Here is a 24,494-nt window from a genome sequence, read left to right on the forward strand (position 1 = left end):
AGATGTGGCAACTACAACCTTTAGAGGGCTTCAGAAGAAGAGCTGAGAGTACCTGCCCACCTCCTGGGAGAATGAGGGCCAGGAAAGCAGTGCTCACAGGTGAGTCCACTGCAGAGTGAACATGTTGGGTTACTCAGAAATCCTGGAGGGCGAGCCTCAGTCACTGTGGGAGGCAGCCAGCACTTGCTGGCCTTCCAGAGGCTGATGTAGCAGAAACTCTGTGGGACACGGGAAGATATGTGAATGCCAGATCTTGGCGCATAGGGGCACCAAATGAAGAGCACCAGGGCTGAACTCAAAGTACAGAGTGGAACCAGGCTCATTGTGTGGTTGAAACAGAACTTTTGGGTTCTATTTGTTCTTGGAGGATATCGGAATCTGGATGTGGCACCCACTATATTGGGATGGTATTTATGTGGCAAGATTCCAAGCAAGACCCTAAAGGGACCACCTGAGTGAGCTGAGACAAATCTATGCTTACAGTGACTAGAGGAAGAAAGAATGGAAGTAAGTCAGGGAGAGGCAGGTGTGGTGTGGGCACAGCAACAGTCCTACGCACATTCCCTGCCATGGAGTGCAGGGTGGCTGGTTGTCAGACCTACTTAAACAGCTCATGAATACAGGAGGACAAAGATGGGAAACACTGAAACCCTGCTGCCCGAGAGAGAAGCTGTCCCTTCAGCAGCCTGGCAGCTCCAGGCAGGAGACAGCAGCTTCTCAGGCTCCTCGGTTGAGGTCCTACGTCAGGCTCTTCTGGGAACTTCAGAATGAGGCTTTCTTCTCAGGATGAGTCTCTTTGGGACTCAGTGGGTCATGATGAATGAGTAAAGGAAAGAACTAGGAACAGTGCCAGTCCAGCGGGGAGACACCCCTGTGTGGTGTCTAGGCAATGGTTAAACACATGGCAAGCCCTGTATTCGAGAGGATTTTGTTGAACAGGGCATAGCTTCGGAATGCCCTGTCATACAAACATGGGTTGGGTGTCCTATGACATTACTTAAACTTTCTCAGTCTCAATGTCTTTATCTTAAAAACATGAATAATGACATCTACCTCTCAAAGGAATTATGAGAATGAGTTGTCCTTTGACGTAGAGCATTTTGCCTTTTCTTGGCCCTCAGAGTGTATCCAGTGAATGTTTATGGACCAAGAGTGCATCGTGACCACAGGCTGAGAACTGTATTCATTCAGGATTCTGATGTGACATACTAGGGTTGATCTTGCTTATTCTCCGTGGATATTTCCTGTAATGACACTCATGCTCCTGCCTTGGTTTCTGGATATCAGGACATGAAGTGGCAGTGACTTGAAGTCATTATGAAGGCCTCAGTAGTGCCTGGATCAAGCAAAATGAACTAACTACTCCAGAGTAAGAAGGTGCTGAAGAGTCTGTCTGAGCTGGGGAGTCAGTGGGAGAGGACTCAGACCCAGAGAACAGCCCCGACTGCCTGCAAGGCTCTTCATGCTTCACCATGCACAGGCGGATGGTAGCTAGGCCTCAGTATGTCAATCAATCAGGGTTACTTCTGTTTATCATTTATTATTAATTGTAATTATTAAGAATAATTCAGAACTTCACCTCAACTGCAATTTGTCTGCTTCAGTTTAAACAGTGAAGGAGACACAGGATTCCTGCCCCCCACAGTTACTTTTTGGTGTCAGTCTGTGCTGGGTTCTGTGTAGAAACCGAGGCTGCCATGTGGAGTCGGCACCTTCTCCATCACAGTGAGACAGGTGTTTGGATGGAGGGAATCCAGGTGTTCTGAACCCAACTCAGGGTCATGGGGGACTTCATGAAGCGGTGACCCCTGAGCTTAGATCAGAAAGACAAATAAAAGTTGGCAAGATGGAAAAATTAGGAAAGGCTGGGTTCTTCAATAATTATTGATTTAGTATATTATTGTCTATTCAATAGGTGTAGAGTAGTGAAGATATAAACCTTTATTCTAGGAGGTGATAAAATCATGGGTAACAACTGTTTCCAAAGGAGAGGTGGACATTGCTGAGGGGCTGCCAGTGGGTAGACACAGGGTGTCTGTGGCTCAGGAAAGTCTTCAGTGGAGATTTGAATGCTTACCAGGAGTTTGGTGGTTTATATGGAAGAGTGTTTCAGGCAGAAGGGAGAGCACATGAAGACTCAGAAGCGTGAAAAATTTTTGGCAATTTCAAGGAAGTGAAAGAAACTCAGTCTATACAGAGCATGGGGAGTAGAGGGGAGGAGAGGGTGAACGGGGAGGGCCAGGAAGGGCCTGACCATGACAGTTTTGAATCCAAGTGAAGCTTCAGGGACAGGTGGAAACATTCTAAACTTGGCAGTGACATTTAGATTTCTGGATTTAGAAGAATACTTTGGGCTCTGTTAGGGAGAATGAATTGAGGTGAGACTGGCAGTAACTTCACTCTCCAGGACAGGTCTACTGGTTCAAGGGGAGTGAGGAATCCTTTTAAGTATTCACTTTAGTAAATAGGATGGTGGTGGTCTGTCTGAGCCTCGGTAGGGGCAGTGGATATTGAGATTGAAAATGGTTAAGGCCGACATTTGTACCATCAGTTAGGTTAGAGAAAGATTTTAAACCCCAAACTGCATATCATAAATCCTTTCATGCTTTCAAGGATAATCTTTCACCAATGAACACGCTTCTTCCTGTTAGCATATTGCAGAAGGAGGAGTGGCAGGTGAATCAGCCTTCCTGCACAAAGTGGGTGACAGTGGCATCAACTGTGCATGTATCACCTGTCCTGCTGCCTCACTCCCATTGGCAGGGTTTCCCGAGGCCCCAGGTTTCTCCCTCATCACGGATGCCACCCGCAGTGTGTGGTCTTAGATCCTGAATGCACTCAGTGGCAGGTGCTGTGGTCAATTGCACAGGAGCACATCCTTAGTTGGACATGAGCTGCCAAAGAGACCAACAATCTACCCCACCCTGGGTCAAACTCAGCCAAAGTGAGGCTCATGACACTCTGCTTTATTCTTTGCAAACCAGTGTTAGAGCAACAGGGGCCTGACGTTTCATCTTGCTAATAGTGGTCAAATTTCATTAATGTTTAAAATATTTTATGCTCAGGACTTGATCAATTTAAAATTCTTTCCAATTAATCTGATATTTTAAACCAGACATTTCTTGCCAGGACAGAGACTGTTGCACAACCAAATGCTCATCTCCAGCCTCCATAGTGATCAGGTGGGGTCACAAAGCTGCTTGGTTCACAGGGGTTTGTAGCCACGAGTGGTAAAAACCACCACCTGGTCTAGACTTAAAACATATTCCACCTGGTCCTCTAGCTTTCTCCTACTCTTCTGTGATGAGGCCCACCCTAGAATCCCTGTGCCAGCTGACAGAACTACAAGGGGAAAATAAGGCCACCCAAGTACCTTGAACTTTGCTTGAGTGACAAATAAATTGTTCCTTTGTTATACCAATGGATTTTGGGCCTTATGAATATAGCACAGCATATCAAGACTAACATGCCTTGCAACCCTAATTACAGCTGGTATTATTATTTATTTTCTAAAGTGAAATTCGCCTCCACTGTTTTGAGAGGACCCATGTTCAGGACGTACCTGCTCTTTGCCACATTTTAGAAAAAGCATGATTATGATGGAAGCATTTTAACTCCCATGGGACCATCCAGGAAGTATGATTATGATGCCTGAACATTGGACCTGGGCAAGGAGAAAGGCAGATATGATGATGTAGTTTTCCTTAGGAGAGAGAAATCTGGAGAGAAAGTCCAGTCTTTTCTGATTTGCTTAGTTTTGATTTTGTAGCACATGAGAAGAAATGAACAATTCCATGTTGGAATGCTGGTTTATGGTTACCTGTATATACCCTTGTTCAGAATCCAGTACAAGTTTGGAAACACAAGCTTAAAACATAGACAAGGAATTGGTACTGGAATTATAGAATTTGGGTTGTCAATGTATACATGGAAGGCATCAGACTAACTAGCTCACCTCAAAAGAACAAAAATTAAGAAAGACAAAATCATAAGCTAGAACCCTAGGAATACTCACAGTAAACAAGCAGATACTTTGCAGAGATTGTGAAGGAGGCAGAAATATGTGTGTGAGAAACAGGTAATGTGGTGTTGAGGTAACCAAGAAAACAAGGAGGAGGTAAACTATGCTGTTGCCTTCTGGTGGGAGATCTGGGTTGAAAACCAAGCGCTGTCAGACCTGAAAAAGCTGATAGGGCCCAGCAGGGCAGCATTGATGGAGCCGGTGCAGGGGATGCCCCGTCCTGAGGGGTGACTGGGAGGCTGGTGACACTTCCAGGAGCCCGGCTACCATGAGTCATGGGAATGAAAGTAAAATGATTTATGACTGAGGCAGAATTCTTTGTTTAATAAAAGGGTGAATCAAGTTCCCATGCCAGTGGGAAGGAAGAGACAAGGTAACAGGAGCATGTCACTGAAGCAGGCAGGGCAGGGGCAAAGACATGGAAAGGCTCTGGGCTAGACACACTCACAGTGTGGGCGCCTGGGATGTTCCCCACGAGAGGAGTCCATTCTCATAGTGAAGAATGATGTCCGCCAGGAGAGGGAAGAGATGGAGAGGAAACATGGGGAAGCCTTCAAGGGAGCTGGGGAGACAGCATTTAGGGCACCGTAGAAGCCTTGTTCTCAAAGTTAAGGCTGGGACCATAAATTTGTAGTGCAACAGTCCACATAGTCTTCTATTTTTTTCAAATTATGCTAAACAGGATGTTTGTGAAAGTCACAACAGCAGACACTGAAATATTCTGGGATTGCAGTTTTACTGAATTAGTGTGAATGATAAAAAGAGGTGAAGAAGTGAGGACAAAGGAGGCAAACTGAGCTGGAGGTCCCAGTTCTCAGGTGATAGAATCACTTTCTCCACGGACAGCACTTTTACAGCAGCCATCGTCCCCTCTCCCCTTTATAAGAATTAAGAACAGAAGATTTCATTCCTTTAACATTTAAGAGACAAATCTGATGTGGTAAAAATAATCTTGAGACTCTGCTCTAATGGAAATTAGACTCATATGTTGTCTGCTCATCCATTAATCTATCCATCTTTAACCTGTCCCTCAAGATGACTGTGTATCCTCTGCTCTAAACAGTTCCCTGAGAGAACAGAAGTGGATACTGTGGGCCACGTCTTCTGCCCTTGAAGTAACTTGAAACACAACACCCGTCCTTTCTCTCAGGCCTCAGAGATAGCATCAGGTTTTCTCCAAAAGCCTGCCAATCTGCAGCTACACCTTGTCTGTCACTCTGCAAGAGCACATGTGATGCCTCCTGTCTCTTTAGTACAGTCTGACTTCATAATGTTAAGCAGACTTGAACAATCATCAGCAAATATTTCATGTCAAAGCATTGATGATATATTTTCTCATCAGTTAATTTCTTCATAAAAATAGGATCACAAATAATTGGGCTTAAAATGAAGTTGCTGCAACATTCCAGACTGTGAACCTGCATTGTGTTGAGTCCGTGGTAGGTACTCGGTAAGTACTCAGTATTTATAAATAGCTTCATGGTTTGTAAATATGGCTTTTTCAATGGAGTTACAGTGTCTAAAAGTACTAAAAGTAGAAACATACAACATCAAGTTCCACTGTTTGTAGTAATACAGCGAACTTGGTAGGTAAAGGATAGTCAGATCAGGAGGGATTTAAGTTTCCTTACTATAGTGGCAGGAAGGGCCAGTGCAGGTTTTCTATGATTGGAGCAGACAGTAAAGGAGAGTCCTGGAGACCTCGGTGGCTCTCCAGGCTTTTATTGTCATTTTACCAGGTACACAGCAGGCAGGGGTGCTGGGGGGGGTGGGCAGGAGGCTGGCAAGCCTTCCAGCCCCCAGCAAGTCTTCAGTCTTTCTGGGCTCTTTGGCCTTCTCTCATGGCCTCTGCTTATCTGCTATTTCTCCTTGTCATTCTCTTCTGGTAGTTTTGTTCTGCTTTGCTGCATCCCTGTGACACCGCCCTTATAAGCACCATCTCAGCCCAGGTGAAACCCACTTCCATATGGCCACACCCCACTCCAGGTGCCCGCCATGAGGCATGCATTCAGGACCACAAGGATCCATCATCAATCCTAATGGCGGAGGGCAATTATTTACCCTTACATTCCCGAGCTTTTATGATTCTAGGAAATTCTGATCCTAGGAAAATGGGAATCAAAGTGAGCAAAATCTGGATTTCATTTTGGAATCTCAGATAGGAAGGTGTAGGCGGCCCTGCTGAATTGCCTCTAAAGGAACTCGAGGGAGTCATAGTCCTCACAGCAGGCATATGAAATTGTAAGCATTTGGGTAAATACCTAGAAGCGGAGTTGCTGGATCCTATGGAAGCTCTGTCTTTAGTAGGTCAAGAAATCTCCACACAGCTCTCCATAATGGTTGGACCAGTTTGCACTCCTACCAGCAGTGCAGGAAAGTTCCCTTTTCTCCACATTTGTTGTTGCTAGTTTTTTAAATATGTGCCATGCTCACTGGTGTCAGGCGGTATCTCATGGTAGTTTTGAATTGCATTTCACTGGTTACAAGTGATGTTGAACATTTTTTCATATACTTGTTGGCCATTTGCATTTCCTCTTTGGAGAGGTATTGTAAGGGCAGGACAGGGCACAAGGCAGGTTTTCTGATCCCATGCAGATCGGGTAAAGGAGGAGTCAGAGTCCTCAGTAGTTTTGCAGGTTTTTTATTTGGGGTTCACCAGGCATATGGCAGGCAGGGGTGCTGGCTGGGGGGCTGGGAGGCTGGCAGGCCTCCCAGCCCCCAGCAAGTCTTCACTCTATTTGGGCTCTCTGGCATTCTCTGCTTCTGCTTCGGCTTCTCCTTCAGGTTCTGCTGCTGCTGGCTGGGGCTGCTCGCATCACCCCGTGACGCCGCCCTTAAAAGCACAGTCTTAGCTCAGCTGAATCCCATCTACCTATGCCCACACCCTATTCCAGGTGCCCGCCATCAGGCATGCATTCAGGACAAGGATCCATCATCTATCCTGATGGCGGAAGGGCAGAAAAGCCTGACATTTTCTTTACCCTACAGTCCACCCCCTCAGGGTTTTCTGCCATAGTCTATACATATATATATACAATTTTCTAAGCAAACAAACAATGCAGCCATGGCCCACAAAAGCAAATACATCAAATATAACAAAACACAACAAAATACAACAGAACACAAATAAGTCCAGGCAGGGCACCAACCAAGAGCAAAAGACAATTATTGGTACCAGCAGATGAGCCACCAAATCTGCTGCCGAAGGCACTGCTCATACGAGGGAGGAGAATCACTCACGGCATCTACTATAACATACCAGGAGCCGTCAGGCTTCCTGGCCTTCTCTGGCTGTAGTCTCGGCTACAAGGCACACACAGCATCCACCCCCCAGGATGCACTAGCTCTGGGATTGGCAATTTTATTCTGTTGGGGGTAATCGCCAACCCTCAGGGTTTCTGTCTGCAGTCGCTCCAACACTCGGCCTTCATGGCCACCCATGCGACTCGCAGACCCCTGCTCTCAAGCCAACCCACTGCACAAGCACATGGGTTGGGGATCCAAACTTTGCATTTGGCTTGGGCTCCACCCCAAGCCACATTCCCCACCCGTCCCCCAAGGACGGGCTCCTCAGCTCCTCACCCTCACTCAAGAATGAGCAGGGCATCACCCACAGGTGATTTTACGAGACTCACAGGGCTTCAGCATACCCAGGCTGCTTAACAGCCACTTTAGGGCTTCTCAACTTAGCATCAGTACCAGCTTTTGCCACCTTAGTTGGCTTTTCTCCTCCACCTGGCCACTGGGCATACACAGGCTGCTTTTGGCCATCTAGGCCCACTGGCCACCCCCAGATTCTCAAAAAATAAACATAACCTGCTAAGGTCCTCCGCCTTCTGGCGGGATTGTCAGTCCAAAATCATCAGTTCATCAGTCTATCAGTCCATTGGCCTCTCCCTGCTTCAGCAATGGCCTGCTGCCTCAGGGGTCATTGGCTGGTCCTTTCCGGTGTCGTTGGCTGGTCCTATCCGGTGTCGTTGGCTGGTCCTTTCCGGTGTCGTTGGCTGGTCCTTTCGGGCGTCTCCTTCACGCCAGGTCTCATCCTGTAGCTCGTGGACGTATCCATCTTCTATACCGCCATGGTGCCTCCAGCGTCGTCACAGGCAAAGTCTGTTCTCCTTAGTCCCTCCAGGTCTTCGGAGGGCTCCAATACCCGTCTGCATGGATCTTGCCGACATACGCCAATTGTAAAGGCAGGACAGGGCACAAGGCAGGTTTTCTGATCCCATGCAGATCGGGTAAAGGAGGAGTCAGAGTCCTCAGTAGTTTTGCAGGTTTTTTATTTGGGGTTCACCAGGCATATGGCAGGCAGGGGTGCTGGCTGGGGGGCTGGGAGGCTGGCAGGCCTCCCAGCCCCCAGCAAGTCTTCACTCTATTTGGGCTCTCTGGCGTTCTCTGCTTCTGCTTCGGCTTCTCCTTCAGGTTCTGCTGCTGCTGGCTGGGGCTGCTCGCATCACCCCATGACGCCGCCCTTAAAAGCACAGTCTTAGCTCAGCTGAATCCCATCTACCTATGCCCACACCCTATTCCAGGTGCCCGCCATCAGGCATGCATTCAGGACAAGGATCCATCATCTATCCTGATGGCGGAAGGGCAGAAAAGCCTGACATTTTCTTTACCCTACAGGTATTTACCCAAATGACACAGAAACATTAATTCCAAAGAGCACCTGCACACCTATGTTTATAGCAGCACTATTTACAGTAGCTAAGCTATGGAAACAACCCAAATGCCCCCAAAATGGATGACTGGATCAAGGAGATGTGGTACATATACACCATGTAATATTACTCAGAAATCAAAAAAAGATAAACTCATGCCATTTTCAGGAACATGGATGGAGCTGGAAGGAATCATGCTCAGCAAAATAAGCCAAAAAGAAAAAGAAAAATACCGGATAGTCTTACTCATAGCAGGAATTAAGAAAAAATTAAATAAGGGACCAGGAAAAAGACTAATTAATACAAAGTAAAAATCAAAATCAACAAGCAACCATAAACCAGAGACACACTACGGGAAGGGGCTGGCGGGTAGAGGAAGGATTAGGGTCATAATAAGGGGGTGCAATTGCATGGGTAATATAACCAAAATGATAATGCATACATTATGCTAATATGAAAATGATGTAAGAATTATATAAAATAAAATATTAATTTAAAAAATAAAAATAAAAAACTGTGGACTTCTAGTGAGTCCTGACCCGCGACGGTGAAGGAAATCAGATACGGGGGACTGTCATGTCCAGCATGCAGCAAATCTTTATTGTCTTAGTGCTTATTATATACTATTTTAATTGTAGCAGGTGTAACATCAAAGCATACCACATAATGATAACACGTATGAATGATTAGTCTATTTTCTTACTATTATCTATTTATTTCAGACAGTAGGATACCAGGCGGTTAGTTCTCACACACATAATCTTATCGCCTCCTAGCCTGAGCCTGGGAAGTTCGCTCATTATTTTGTTGTTGTCAATCTGTGGAGATGTACGCAGTTCACTTCCAGGTTCTCAACACCAAGTCCTGTCACCCAGAGGTTTTCCTCCGAGACAAATGTGTTTTCACATGCCTTAGGGACTCAGGTCAAGGCCCTTCTGCTCACTGCGCAGGATCTCTCCATTTTGTTATTCTCAGACTCTGGAGATGTAGAAGCCCGACTCCATGCAGGTCACTTTCCAGGCTCTCAACACCAAGTCCTGTCACTCAGAGGTTTTCCTCCGAGACACATGTGTTTTCACATGCCTTAGGGACTCAGGTCAAGGCCCTTCTGCTTACTGCGCAGGGTGGCCGCCTCCAACAAAAAACAAAAGAAAAAAATAAAATTTTAAGCAGAGGATATCGTTCTCGCCAATACCCAGGTGAAGCCAATACTGTCTTGTTGGGACAGCTGTTCTGATGAGAAGAGAGTCTTGTCTGCAGTCAGTCTGGTCTCCTGTCCTGGACACACAACACAGGATAATGAGCACTGAGCGCTACCTGGAATGCACTTGCTGAGGAACTGTGGACACATGTTTCAGACTTGGTAAGTCAGCACCTTTGGGATCTGCCCTGGAGGAAGCGCAGCAATCTACACACAGGCTTGAGCACTGTTGATAGGCCCAGCATCACTGAAGCCTTGAAGTGGAATCAGCATGAACTTGAGATTTCGGCTTCTGCTTGTCCACATCCTCTGTGTGTGGTTCGGGGTTCATCCCCTCAGTCCACTTGACTCCTTTTTTTCCTTGATGACAACCAAACTGCTTTTTTTTTTTTTTGAATTTTTATTTATTTATTTGTTTGTTTATACATGCACTGGGTACAGTCAGAAGCGCGGGAGGGTGAGAGAATTCACCAGAGCCAGAGCGGGGAGCAGAGCAGGCAGAAGGACCGAAGTACACTGCTGAGGGGAGCAGCGGGCGGCAGGAGAGGTCTGCGCGCCATGCGGGACCCTCCTCCGGTGGCCGGGGAGCAGCCGGGGATCGAACCGGCGCTACAGAGGCCGCAGAGGCTTCGCAACCCAGCGCTCAACCGCTGCGCCACCAGGGAGGCCCCAACCAAACTGCTTTAACTTCAGAATGACCAGTGAGGAAGAACACTTGAAGGGGTCTGAAAATGGGGAATGTTGCCAGAATCTGGGGCCTAAAGTTAGCTGTATTGCTGAGGTGAAAGGGTGACTCTTTGTCTAGAATTTGAGGTGAATGTTCACTTGGTGTGGGGGTTTCCTATGGTCAACTAACCTCTGTGATAAGAAGGTCAGTGTCAGGACAAGCTGAAAGGGAGTCCAGCCATGCGGGTCAGTGCCAGGGCTTTCGGGAAGGCAGCCCCACTGTGCCAAGCGATGGTGTAAAGCAACCAACCCATTCCGGGCAGGTTTATGAATGGTTCTAGCAGCCACATGCTCTTCGCCGTTGTTTGTAGTCGCCTCACTCCTCCGTACACTCCACTCCTCCACCCTTAACACCGCACTACCACCGCACCGCACTCTGCTGCACCACCCTTATAAATCAGTCTCTTAGCTCAGGTGTACCCACTTCAGGTGCCCGCCATCAGGCATGCATTCAGGATCACAGGGTTCCCTCATCTATCCTGATGGCGGGAGGGCAGAAAAGCCTGATACCTTTTACCTTACCCTACAGATGGGAAGGGCTTCAGACAGCTTCCCAGAGACCAGGGAGTGTCCTCACTGGAGTGAGGACTATGCTTTGCAGGCCTGTGACCTCTAATTCCCCCCCCAGTTTTATAGCTCATCATTTACAACCCTATTACCAAGCTAACCAGCCACAGAGTGAGGTTGTTACTTTATATTATAATTTGCCAGAAATACTTCAATGCTAACTTCAGTGCATTAAAGATCTCTAAAGCTTTCTTCAATCTAAATACAAATTCCACTGGGACTTACTAGGTTGTGAGGAACCTTGTTAACTCCCTAACAAGAGTTAAAGGGAAAACAGATGTCACCCTGACAGCGTAGTTCCTTTTTACATCTCATTGAAAGAGTCAGTCAGTGTTGCTGTTCAAGTAAGAGTGCTTTGCTTCCAGCAGCAGATCCTGCAGGGGACATCAGGAGTGGGATCCAGCTCTTAGGCCTCGGAGCATTTGAGGAGCCAGAGCAGGTGGGGGCAAGGTTGGTGTGAGGACCCTGAGTGAAGGTGCCCACAGGTCCTGCGGATGGGTGGGTGGAGAGGCCCTGCTGAATGGCCTCTCTAAGGAACTTGAGGGAGTCATAGTCCTCGCAGCCGGCAGAGCCTTGTACCACCATATTGCCGGCTGGGCTGATGAGAAGAGGCTTCTCTGCGGTCTGGTCTCCTGTCCTGGCCATATCTTCTAGGTTTGGAAGATGTGGGGAAATTTCTGTCCCTCTGGCACATGAAGACAGCAGACCCGAGAGGAGCAGGGGTTGGGGTTCAGTGACACAGCAGATCGGGTCAGGGAGTCTGCATGTCCCTCTCATGAGGACTAAGGAGGTGGTCTACAAAGGTGACCACTGAGTGATTCCACCAAGTTCAATATTCATGTCTCCCCTCATCTCAGCCGGGGATACACCTCATCTTGACTTGGAAAAAAACAACTTATGCACTGTGAAAACAAGTAGTGTCATCTTCTGTCTGTGAAGTATTTTATACAGTATAGAAAGAAAACAAATCTGTCTCATTTGTTTCCTGGCCTTATACACTGTCCTTGAGGTGCAGATTCTGGATCACTGAATTGGTGGAAAATTAGTGGTTGGAAAGTGAAAAATAAGCTTTGCAGTCAGGTGTATTAGGCAAACTTATTTAGAATTATTTGCTGCAGTTGCTTGGAGACTTAGTATGATAATAGTCTTTCAAAACAGGATGGGGACATTCAGTATTAACTGGTTACACATCTCAAAGAATTAGTGTTCTTAGGAAAATTCTAACTTTGAAATTTAAATCAAATAAAAATAAGAAAATAAACTATTACTGAAATGCACAGAGATGTGGCAATAGGTAAACAGAAAACATTTACATAATTAATTAAATAATTTTCTTCAGCACTTAATCCAGAACAAAATAAAATGCAGATAATAAGATAATAGTTTACTGTCTCACTAGAACTTATTAAGTCCTAAATTTTGTGTATTAATGGAACTTTGATCTATATAGAATCATGAAAGAATGAGCTTGAATGACAAAGAAAGCAAGATTAATTTACATGATAAGCTGGAAGTATAGGACAACTTCCTTGACTAGCTATAAAATTTCTACAAAAATCTAAAACTAAAATCAAACTTAATGACAAGAAACTGGATGCCACTTAAAATTAGGAACAGGACCTCCCTTATGGTGCAGGGGTTAAAGATAGTGGTGTAAGCTATTGCCAGCAACTGCAGCACAAGTTCAATCCCCAGCCAGGTAGCTACCCACATGGTGCTGCAGACCTCTCCTGTCTCCCCGCTGCTCCCCTCAGCAGTGTTTCAGTCAGTTTGCCTGTTCTGCTCTCCACTCTGTCTCTGGTGAATCCTCTCACCCCCACACCCTTGGTCTACACCCCAGTGCTTGTGTGCATAAATAAATCTTAAAAAATAAAAAAAAAAACTGGGAACAAATTAAAGTTGTCCCTTATCATTGATTCTATTCAGTATTGTACTGGAAAGTTCTAGATTAATGAAATAAACAGTAAGCAAGTAAAAGATAATGTAGACTGATAAAAGAAAAATAAAACTATACTTGTGCCCAGATGTCATTATTTTCAATGTAGAAAATCTCAAAGAATCCACAAAAATCTCCTGGAATTAATAAATGATTAAACAGTAGTATAAATACAAAATATTCTTATTAAAAAAGAATCAATAGGAAAACATGCAACCTAGGGCTTCACTGGTGGACTAGGTTAAGCCTCAGTGCTCTCAACACTGCAGCCTGAGTTGGATCCCTGGCCAAGGAGCTAGCCATATATAGCACAGACCTCTTCTGTCTCGCAAGCTGTTCCCCTCAGCAGTGTATTTTAGTCAATCCACCTGTTCTGCTCCCCACTCTGTCTCTGGTGAATCTTGTCATCCCCCAAACCTCTGGCCTGTATCCCAGATCTTTCATGGATAAATAAATTAAATATTTTTAAAAAATACAACCCAATTACCAAATATACAAATGATCTGAAGAGACACTTCACCATAGTATCCACATGATAAACAGGTGCATAGAAAGATTTTAATTATAATATGCCATCAGATAATTTAAAATTAAAAGAGAATTGTAATATCACCACATTAATATTAAAATGACTAAAATCCCAAGCACAACAACCCCAAGTTCTTGTGAGGATGTGTAGCAACAGAAACTCCTCATTATTGATGGGATTGCAAAATGGCATAGCAACTTGGGAAGATGGTTTGAAATTGTATCTAAACAAACTGCTTTGTTCTTATAAAACTAAACATACTCTTACTATATGATCCATAAATTGTCCTCACTGGTATTTATTCAAGTAAAATTTTAAAAGTAGTCCTACAGAAAAATCTGCATAGAAATGTTTGTACAGGCTCTATTCATAATTGCTAAAACTTGGAAGCAACCAAGATAGTCTTTAAAAGATGAACTGATAAGCTGTAGTATATTCAGACAATGAGCTATATAGCTCAGTGGTCAAAAAAAAATGTTATCACATACATATATACATATACGTGTGCCTTGAAAACATATATATGTGTGTGTATAAGTTATTTTGTGTGTAAGTTATTCCTTTATCAAATGATATAAAATAAAAAACAGAAAGAGTGAAACCTAATGTAAAAAATGGACCATAAAGATAATGCATCAATAGTGGTTCATCAATTGTAACAGCAGATTCTGGATCACTAAATTGGTGGAAAATTATTGGCTATGCAAAATATTAATAAGAAGGAACACTGTTTTTGGGAGGTTGAGGGGATATACGGGAACTCTGCAATTTCCACTCAATTTTTCTCCAAACATTAACTCATAAAATAAAGTCTATTAATTTAAAAACTACAAAATAAATAATTGAAATTTACTGAGACGTGACATGGCAGTGAGTGAACAAAACATATTGTTACCACATTTAGTAAGGTTTCTTCAGTAGCTTAATTAAAGACAAAAAAATAGAAACGAGAAAATAATAAGTAATTCACCAGTATTTATCAAGCCCTATCTTTTCTGTAATAGAATTTGTGTGACAATTAGATAAATAATCAGAAAAGAATGGAAGTTCACTGAATGGTTGTGCCTATTAATAAAGTAAACACGATTAATTTACATGGTTAAATATGCTGAAAAAATGGGAAGATTTTAGTGCAGTTCTTAGCACATAGTATATGCTCAACAAAGCTAACATGTGCTGGGTAGTTTGTGGTCTGTGTGACAGAAGTGAAACACTTAATGCACATGATAAGAATTCAGAGAACAGGGCCTCCCTGGCAGTGCAAGGGGTTTAGCACCACACTATGAAGCTGTCCACAGCGTGTGCAGCACGAGTTCCATCCCCAGACAGCCAGGGAACAAGTCACATGGTGCAGCAGTCATCTCCTGTCTCGCCCGCTGCTCCCCATAGCAGTGAATTTCAGTCAATCTGCCTCTTCGGTCCACCCCCGCCCCCATGTCTCTGTCCTGTACCCCGGCTCGTGTATACATAAATAAATAAATCTTTAAAAGAAAAGAATTCAGAGAACAGAGAACTTACTGCAAACTGGAATACTTGTGATGGAACTGAAATTTGCGCTAATGTTAACACAAAAAAGAGGATATGATAGGCAAATAAAAGAAATACAAGCAAACCCACGAGGAACAATAGAAAGGTGTTGCACAAGCAAAACATGTCATGAACAGACGTGCTGAAGTCTAAGCCCCTTGGTCACTGCTTGCAAATATGTCATGGTGTTTCATTGTCAAGAAAGGCAGTCGTTCCAGGCAGCCATCACAAGAGGATTCTGTGTCATGAAGCAAGCAAGCCCACCCAGGGGAGCTGAAAATAGAGTGGCCTGAAGAAAGGCAGTGATGGTGGACTCAGCCCAGATAGCAAATGCGGAGGTGCACACAGATCACACACAGTGTGACTTTGGTCTAGGCAAAAAAAAAAACTTCTTCTGTCTCTCCATTCCCCGACACTTCAGCAACAGAAATAATAGCAATCAAAGGGTGCTTCTTAGTAAATTTTATGATGTAGCCTGAAGGATGTTTCCTAAGTGAAGAACAAAATGAGCAACAGCACATAAACATTCAGACATTACAACAATTTTGTTCATTTGAAGTTTAAAATCACTACATAGTACTGCTGTTTTAGCACAACCTAATGGTGATAGTCATTATTTTTCTTAAGAGTTTTTAAAGATATAATCCAAATACCATAAAAGTCACCTGTTAAAGCATACAAATAAATGATAACTTCACAGTTGTGCAAACATCACCAAAATAAAATTTGGAACATTTTCATCACCCCCAAGTTAACCTTAGACCATTAGCAGATACGCAGATACTTCCCTTTTGCACCAACCCTTAGGCTTGGCAAAATCCAATCTACTCTATCTCTCTGTAGATATCCCTCATTGGGTTTTGAAATGAATGGAATCTTGTAAGAAGTTATGTTCTGTGTCTCGATTCTTTGACTTAGCATAAGACTTTCAAAATCCATCCAGGTCTCAGAATTTCATTCTTTTTCTTTTTTTTTTTTTTTGGTTTATTTATACAAGCACTGGGTACAGTCAGAAGTGCGGGAGTGTGAGAGAATTCACCAGAGCCAGAACGGGGAGCAGAACAGGCAGACTGACAAAATACACTGTTGAGGGGAGCAGTGTGTGCGGCAGGAGAGGTCTGCATGTCATGTGGGACCCTCACCGGCGGCCGGGGATCGAACCTGTGCTGCAGAGGCTGCGGGCAGCTTTGCAGCCCAGCACTCAATTGCTGCCCCACCAGGGGAGGCACCATTTATATTTATATTTTTCTTAACAAGCTATTTTAACCCAAAGCTGGAAGATAATAAGATAATTTCAAATATTATTTTACAATCTGAATTTTTCTTTCTTCTCTAATTTCTTTGGCTAAAACCACAGTACTGTGTTGAGTGAAGGAGCCAAACTGGAAATATCTATGTTGTCTCTGATCCTTGGGAGAAATCATCCAGCCTTTTACCATAAGTCTGTTGCTGCCTGCTGGTTTTTGTAGATAACTTTCTCAGGTCGAGGAAACTTCCGTCTGCTGTTTTTTTTTTGTTTTTTTTTTATCATGAAAGGATATTGAATATTGGACCTCCCTGGTGGCACAGGGTAAAGACAGTGCTATCAAGCTAGTGACAACCACCCTAGGCTGGCCAGGGAGCAATCCATATGGCACAGCAGACCACTCCTGTCTCCCCCAATGCTCCTCTCAGCAGTATATCCTGTCCTGCTCCCCACTCTGTCTCTGGTGAATCCTCTCATCCCCCCACACCTTTGGCCTGTACCCCAGTTCTTGTATGCATAAATAAATAAGTCTTAAATTAAAAACTGGTGATACCTGTCCCTATCAAGCTCCACCACCAAAAGGAAGGTGGCTGGGACCTGAGGGTGGTGTTAAACAGCCAGGTTTGGTATAAAGCCAGACAAGTGGGCTTTGGGGGAGTTCCCCCATTTTGGCTCCCCGCCAGCTTGCAGCGTCCGGCCAGCTCTGAGAGTGCCTTTTAGTTTCCAGGTCGGTGAATCGGGTAGGAAGTATTAAAGACTTTATCTCCCTATTTTCTCCCTGAGTTGTACATTTTCCCTATTTCCTTTTCCCTTGTAAATAGACCTTTTATTAACCTTTTGTGTATGCCTGTAGTGGAGTATTCATAAGTCCCTTTTAAGCGTGCGGGTGAGGACCCACAGCCAGGCAACCCGTTCAATATCGGGCCTGCCCTGTAACACTAGGAGAAAATATAATCACTGGTCTACAAAACAAGAAATGGGCCTAATATGAGAGAAACCAACATCACAAAGAAATTCCAGATTTAGGAAGTAACGACTAGTTCCTGCATTGGAACTAAAACTTAGGACAGTGGAGTCTTCCATCAAGGGCTGCCTTCCAGGCCACCCCAATGGAAAAAAATACATTATCACATTTTACAGTTGAGCAGATGGTACATTGAGCTTTGACTAAGTGCTCTCCCTTCTTCAGTGTTCAGAACTGCTCTTAGGTGTACTACAGGATTATAAGATGTGAGAATGTTATGTGTGTGCTGTGATGTTCCCCATGGTGGCAAGGGTTAGTTGCAACTTGATTGTCTAAATGGGTGGGCCAAATGCTGAATGCATTAACATCAGACCAGCTCAGAAGCGCATGAATACAAAGATCATGGGGACCATGCTACTCATGTCATCTGACAAAAGTCCAGGCATGGGGCAGATTTCTGAAAAATCAGGAATCTCGTTAGCTGACTCCTGCAAGAGTCTCCTCATTTGTTTAGGGCTAGTTTCTACCATTGCTAAAATATGCATTTAAAAGTAAAACTGCAAATATGGATCAATCACTGAATAACCAGTTTGATGGCAAATGGCAGTGCGTAATACAAATATTACATTTTTTATAAAATTAGTAGTTCTCTGCCAAAGGCAGCAATTCAACATTTGGCCTTACATGAACAAGTGAAAAAACTTCTGGGAACAAAAGGCTGTAAACATCCCTGGCCCAAGTCTTTTAGTATGGAGATGTGGCCATTTAAGGCAAGGGCTAACTGGAAGATGTTGTGCCCAAGATCAGTAGACCAGGTGAGCATAGCCTCCAAGAATCCAAAGACAGCTGATGAAAATGCAAAAGGGAGTTTATTACGGGCTCGAGTCTGGGCCCCTACACACACCGATGCAATGGCAGAGCTCGAGAGCCCCTAACAGAGGAAGCAGGGGTCAATTATAGGGTCACAAGCGTTGCGAATTTTGAAAGAAGCTGGCAATTACTCATTGGCTACTACAAAGGCATTTTGACGCGCGCAGGTTACAGTTTCAAACTGATTGGACGGTTAGAGATGCTGTCCCATTTATGGACAGGACTGCCCTCATTGGCAGCTGGGGTGGTCTGCTTCTTTGTCACCAAGTGGAGTGAGGGTTGTGACTGCTGAAACTATCTCCGGAATGCGGCTGGACAAGAACTAACATATCAAGTTGGAGGATATACAAAATGGTGAAACCTCGGCTAAGCTTGGTTCCACAGAAGAAAGTCTTTTACTTTACAGTTAAAGATAACAGTTGAATATCAGAGGTGAGCCAAGCTCCAAGTAGAAGAAAACTCTTGATAAGCCAGAAGGCACCATAGTGGACTCCTGCTAATGCATTCCTGTTTATTTTGGGCTGATTGGTATGGTAGCTGTTAGAGTACACATTCGAGAATAAATCAACAGCAGTTTTGTGACTGGTTGAGCTAGCTATAATCATCTTTGGCCATGCCTCTGATAAAATATCAGTAACTCCTTACAACTACAAACAACAGTCAGCAATCTTACAGAGAAAGGAATTTTCCCTTAAAGTTAGATACAGAAACTAGGCTGCCTAGATAAGTAGAAGAGTAATAGGCAGAAAACTCCTTGTTTACATTAGGGGAATTCCTCCCTGAAGGGAGAGCTGGGGGCTAGGGAGGAGTCAGTGAAGCTTGCCTGGCATAAAGCACTCCAGGCCCTTGGTTCCTTAATAGCCCATCAATATTAAAACAATATACTATAGATGATAACTTCTAGATAAACACCTTCTGGTTTTTGCTTTAGTCAATGAGTTAATATGTTAGTCTCAACTTTATAGGTTAGTTAGAAAAAAATCCCTTTGTCTCCCTTCCCCCAGGTAACTTCCTGCCCTTTGTTTCCCCAGCCCTTAGTTAATCCTTCACTCAGTAAACATGGAAATGTTAGTGCAGCCCCAGAAGCCTTTTGCTAGTAATAAAATGACTGGTCATTTCAGATAAATGACTATTCTGAGAAACTTTTGTTGAGCTAATGAGCTTCCTTTAAATCAAAAAATAATAAATGTCACAGCCTCTGCGAAAGGGTAAGTCACCCCTTGCTGCTCTGGGAAAAGATGTGACTGTTACCTTCCCTCATGCATATGCTTATGTGCTCTCCAGGTTTGCTTGAAATTTATAAATGAAGGGCTGCTGAGACCCTCAGCAGGACAAGGCCCACACCCTGACCCAGTGTCTGCATCTCCTCATTCCTCCTCCCTTATCATTCTCTACAATTGTGCCAATGCAGTCCCATCCTTCAGGAATCCCTGACACCCAGACGGCTGCGGCTGGCTTGCAACAAAAAATTTTGTCTTTGTATTATTATTTCCAATTTTTAATTGTTGTTAAGTGAAGGGAAAGTATGCACTAGAAGACCTGCCTGCGTGCACTCTCTAGGACAGCAGAGTTTTGAAAGGAAAGGCCAGGCCGGTCCAACCAGGAGACAGCTCCTATTGTTAGGGGGAAATGATGCCCTGAGCTAATCCCATACAGGCTTTGTGGACTCCACCCCCACTCCAGACTAAAGCCATCAGGACATTGGGAAAGACAAATCCCATCACCACCAAAGGGAGGGTGGCTGGGACCTGAGGGTGGAGGTAAGCAGCCAGGTTGGGTATAAAAACCAAACACGTGGGCCTTGGGCTGGCTTGCTATTGCTCGCCTCCGCTTCAAGGCTCCTGGCTGGCGGCCAGCTCTCAGAGCGCCATTTGGGATTCCTGATCGGCGGATCGGGTAGGACTTATTTAAAACTTTGTCTCCCACTTTTCTCCCTGAGCTGTACATTTCCTCATTTCCCCTTCCCTTGTAAATAAACCTTTTTGTTAACCTTTCGCTTGTGCCTGCAGTAGAGCACTGATAAGTCCTTTTAAGCGCACAGGTGAGGACCCACAGTCAGGCACCCCGTTTTGTATTGAGGTTGCTCTACAACACTATCAGACCAATTAGCAATTTGCCTGAGCTCACTGAAGATGGTGACTGTGGAACCAAGCTTAGCCGAGGTTTCGCCATTTTGTATATCCTCCACCTTGATATGTTAGTCCTTGTCCAGCCGCATTCCGGAGATAGTTTCAGCAGTCACAACCCTCACTCCACTTGGTGACGAAAAAGCAGACCACCCCAGCCGCCAATAAGGGCAGTCCTGTCCATAAATGGGACAGCATCTCTAAGCATCCTATCACTTTGAAACTGTAACCGCGCGCGCCAAAATGCCTTTGTAGTAGCCAATGAGTAATTGCCAGCTTCTTTCAAAGTTCGCGCCACTCGTGGCCCTGTAAGATACCCCTGCTTCCTCTGTTCGGGACTCTTGACCTCTGCCGTCGCATTGGCATGTGTCGAGGGCCCGGTCTCGAGCCCGTAATAAACTCCCTTTTGCATTTACATCAGCTATCTTTGGATTCTCGGAGGCTATGCTCGCCGAGTCTGCTGATCTTGGGCACAACAGTGACTAATGCAAGAAAAATTACTTTGGGCTGGTCAACCATGGGTGAAGCTTGGAAAACGCGTCGGGCGCCAGCTGTTATAGGGCAATCCCAATATTGAACCGGTGGCCTGGCTGTGGGTTCTCACCCGCGAGCTTAAAAGGGACTAATTAATACTCCACTACAGGCATACACAAAAGGTTAATAAAAGGCTTATTTACAAGGAAAAGGAAATAAGGAAAATGTACAACTCAGGAAGAAAATAGGGAAATAAAGTCTTTAATGCGTCCTACCCGATCCGCCGACCTGGAAACCCAAAGGCACTCTCAGAGCTGGCATGACGCTGCGAGCTGGCGGAGAGCCAAAATGGGGGATCCCCTCCAAAGCCCACAGGTCTGGCTTTATACCAAACCTGGCTGCTTAACCCCACCCTCAGGTCCCAGCCACCTTCCCTTCGGTGGTGATGGGATTTGGAGTCCCCAGTGTCTTTGGCTTTGGCCTGGGGTGGGGGTAGAGTCCACAAAGCCTGTATGGAATTAGCTTTAGGACATCCTTTTCCCCCTAACAACTCCAAGCACATGCTAAATACCACCACCGCCCCATTCACATCTCTGCCTCAGAGTCCACAACCAGCCAGGTGCCAGCTCCCAAAGTAGAGCCCCGAGGCGACCCAGCAGGACAAGAGCCAGAATCACTTCTGTAGTCAAACTTTATTGGTTACTCTCACCCTTCACCCCGGGGATGCAGACCTGGGGGACAGCAGGAAGCCACATGTGAGGCAGCGCCAGAAGGCAGGGAGTGCGGGGCTGGGCCCAGCACAGACTGCACCCCAGGGCCATGGATTCCCTCCCCCCACAGCAGTGTGGCCTTCACAACCCTGGGAACAGCTGCCTGTACTGTCCTTTTATTTTTTTTTGCTTTAATAATAAAAGAGGAAAGGAAAATTGTGTATAATGTGCATGCTATTCTTGCTATCTACATTATGTATAAAATATAGACTCTTTTTACTTTATAACACACATCTTTCCCCTTGATAAATAACTTCAAAATATCTAGTATACATGCCTTTACCTTGTCTATATATATTTGGTTTTCTACATACATATATACATACATATATATAATTACATACATATATTTACTCACGTCTGTAAAACACAGTAAATACATGCTCAACAATGACAACTGAACAAATGCAATTTTGGTTTAAAAAAATGAAGTATTTCTGTGAAAGCACCAGGCAGCAAACAGAAAGCCATAACTGCTAGAAACTTCTTCCTCCCCTGGGCTAGACACAGAGCAGAATTCCAAATATGTTTTTTTTGCCTAAACAACAAAGAGGGGTCTAAGGAGTTGGTCAGGTCCCTGCTTTTGTTTCTTTTCCTGGGATGTGACTAGAGTTACAAGTAAGTCATTACATTCAGAAGGACACCAAGGTGTCCCGGTGATGCTTCAGGGACAGCAGAGACCCGCACAGGAAGGGAAACGCAATGGCAGCAGGCCACCATGGGGCAGAGCCCGGCCTGCCTGACAGCCTAGCTAAGTGCAGAGCCATCACATATAGCACAGTCTTGCTATTACTCTGCTCACTGTGTAAACAGAAAGGGTGCAGCAGATTCAAGAGTATTCAGCAGTGCAATACTTTAGTAGCCTGACTGAGAGTCAGATGCTCCCGTGCCCTGTCCAGGACTCCAGCACAGAGAGACTGGGATGTGGGGAAGAGGAAGGTTCTGAGGCCACTGCTTTGCACTGCTCACTGACTGGGGTCACTCAGTATAGTCCTGGCTTCATCTCAAGATCCAGTGAGACCGCCGAACCTATCGCCTGTTGCAGCTGCCCAGGAGGTCTTCACTTTTCTTGTAAGAAGTGCTGGAAGCCACTCAGGAGGGCCACTCCTGAAATTGGGAGCACTCCCTGTCTGTCCACTTTCCTGCCCAGGGGAGGACAGCCTAATGGCTGCAAAGTCTGCAGCCACATTGTGATGTAGCACACCTTTCTTTCTCTGCCCTCCACCCATTGTTCAAAAGGGAACTGAAACGCAGGGTGAACTTTTGATCTTTTTTTTTTTAATGAGCTCCCACTTCTACAGCCTCTGCAGTAGAAAAACGGAGGCAGTGGGTGGAGCAGAGTCCTCAGGCAGTTGAACCCTAGGTCTGGATCTAGGATTGGGGTGGGGGCAACCTAAGGAGAGCTGGCCTCAGGAAATCCAAAAAGTAAACATCTGAATTGGTGTCTCTGTTCTTACCTACTATAAGACAAATGAGAGAGAACTGTTCACCTTACAATCACAATGGGAAAGTTTAAACAGCTAGTTTTTTTGGTAGAGTCGAGACATAATTGAGTTTCTAAAAACATTCAGTTAGCTACAATACAACAAAAACATTCTGTAGCTAAACATTAAGTTAGCTACATTACAGTCCTTAGCAGGTTTGAGTTCTAGCTGCAAGTCATACACCAATCAGCCAGGACCTCAGCCAAGTCACTTCACCTCTGAGCCTCCCTCTTCCTATCAGAGAGCCCCAAAATCCTGGTAGGAGCGCAGTGTGACTTAGAAATCTGGGTGACAAGTGGTACCGCTAAGAAGTACTGTAACCTTGACCATCATGTCACCTCCCTAGGATGTAAAATAAAGGAAGTTAATATGCTGTACAGAATCCAGGGCAAATGGATTCTCTTTCTCCCCAGGATATCACTGGCCACGGCTGAAGTGACTCCATCCCGGCCCAACCCACCAGAATAAAGACAATCACATCAGAAACCTAATGTATGAGCACAGACCACATTCAACAGCTTCTGCTATGAGACAAGATAGTTAAAAGCGGATAAAGGTATGAATTCAATATACAGCTAAAATCTAAGTCACAAATGAACATTAAAAGCTCCACTCCCTGAGAAAAGGCATTTTCCCATGGGATATACCCAGACCACCGAGAACACATTTGACAGTCATTGGTAATAACCTGCCAAGGACATTTGAAAATCCTAAGTCTGAGGCTTGCTGCATCACCTACACGCAAAATCAACTAGGAAGTCAATTTTTAAAGGAGTTTAGCGATATTTCTGTTTCGGAAGGGAAAGAAAAATCGACTCCATCTTGCAGCTCTCTCACTAACCTTCTGGAGGAATGTGAGTGTGGCTTCCTGCTCAACAGGAGGGTGTTGACAGAAGTGCTGAGAGCCCCATGCAGGTTGCAGTGAGCCCTTATCACAGCTGCTCCACAGGGCAGGAGAGAAGCCCCCTACCTAGTCCGCAGGGAGTGCTTTCCTGCCCAGGAGAAGTACAGAGGCACAAATCCTTCTACTAGGGAGGCAAACTGGTTTGATGGAGAGGAAAGGCTTTGCAGTCCATTTTGCTTAATAGCTGTGGACTTTCGGCAAGTTGCTCTTCCTTCAAGTCTCAATTTTCTCATGTATAAAATGGGACCAGCAATACCCACTACTGAGTGTGTGGTTTACAGATGAATGAAATCACAGATCCACAACACTGCACACAGTAGAAAAATCAAGAAATGTTGGTGCACAGGGGGTTCCTCAATGGCTCTCTGCAGATAAAGTGTTTGGGAGGAGTTGTCTTGAGTTGCAGAGGGCCAAGTTTGCCCCTGAACTGTCCAGATACACCTGACATAGGTTATGAAGGACAGGCAGACTAAGGAATGTGGCTGGAC

At 44.9% G+C, this 24,494-nt stretch overlaps 1 protein-coding gene across 1 annotated transcript in view; it reads right to left on the reverse strand.

The window, feature by feature from the left end:
* Window positions 1-24,494, reverse strand: part of LOC119250690 (zinc finger protein 39-like) — a 332,349-nt gene that overhangs the window by 206,428 nt on the left and 101,427 nt on the right. The window lies entirely within an intron of this gene.

This window comes from Talpa occidentalis, unplaced genomic scaffold (assembly GCF_014898055.3).
Source record: "Talpa occidentalis isolate TD23 unplaced genomic scaffold, MPIMG_talOcc4v2.1 talOcc4.18, whole genome shotgun sequence".
Classification (NCBI taxonomy): Eukaryota; Metazoa; Chordata; class Mammalia; order Eulipotyphla; family Talpidae; genus Talpa; species Talpa occidentalis.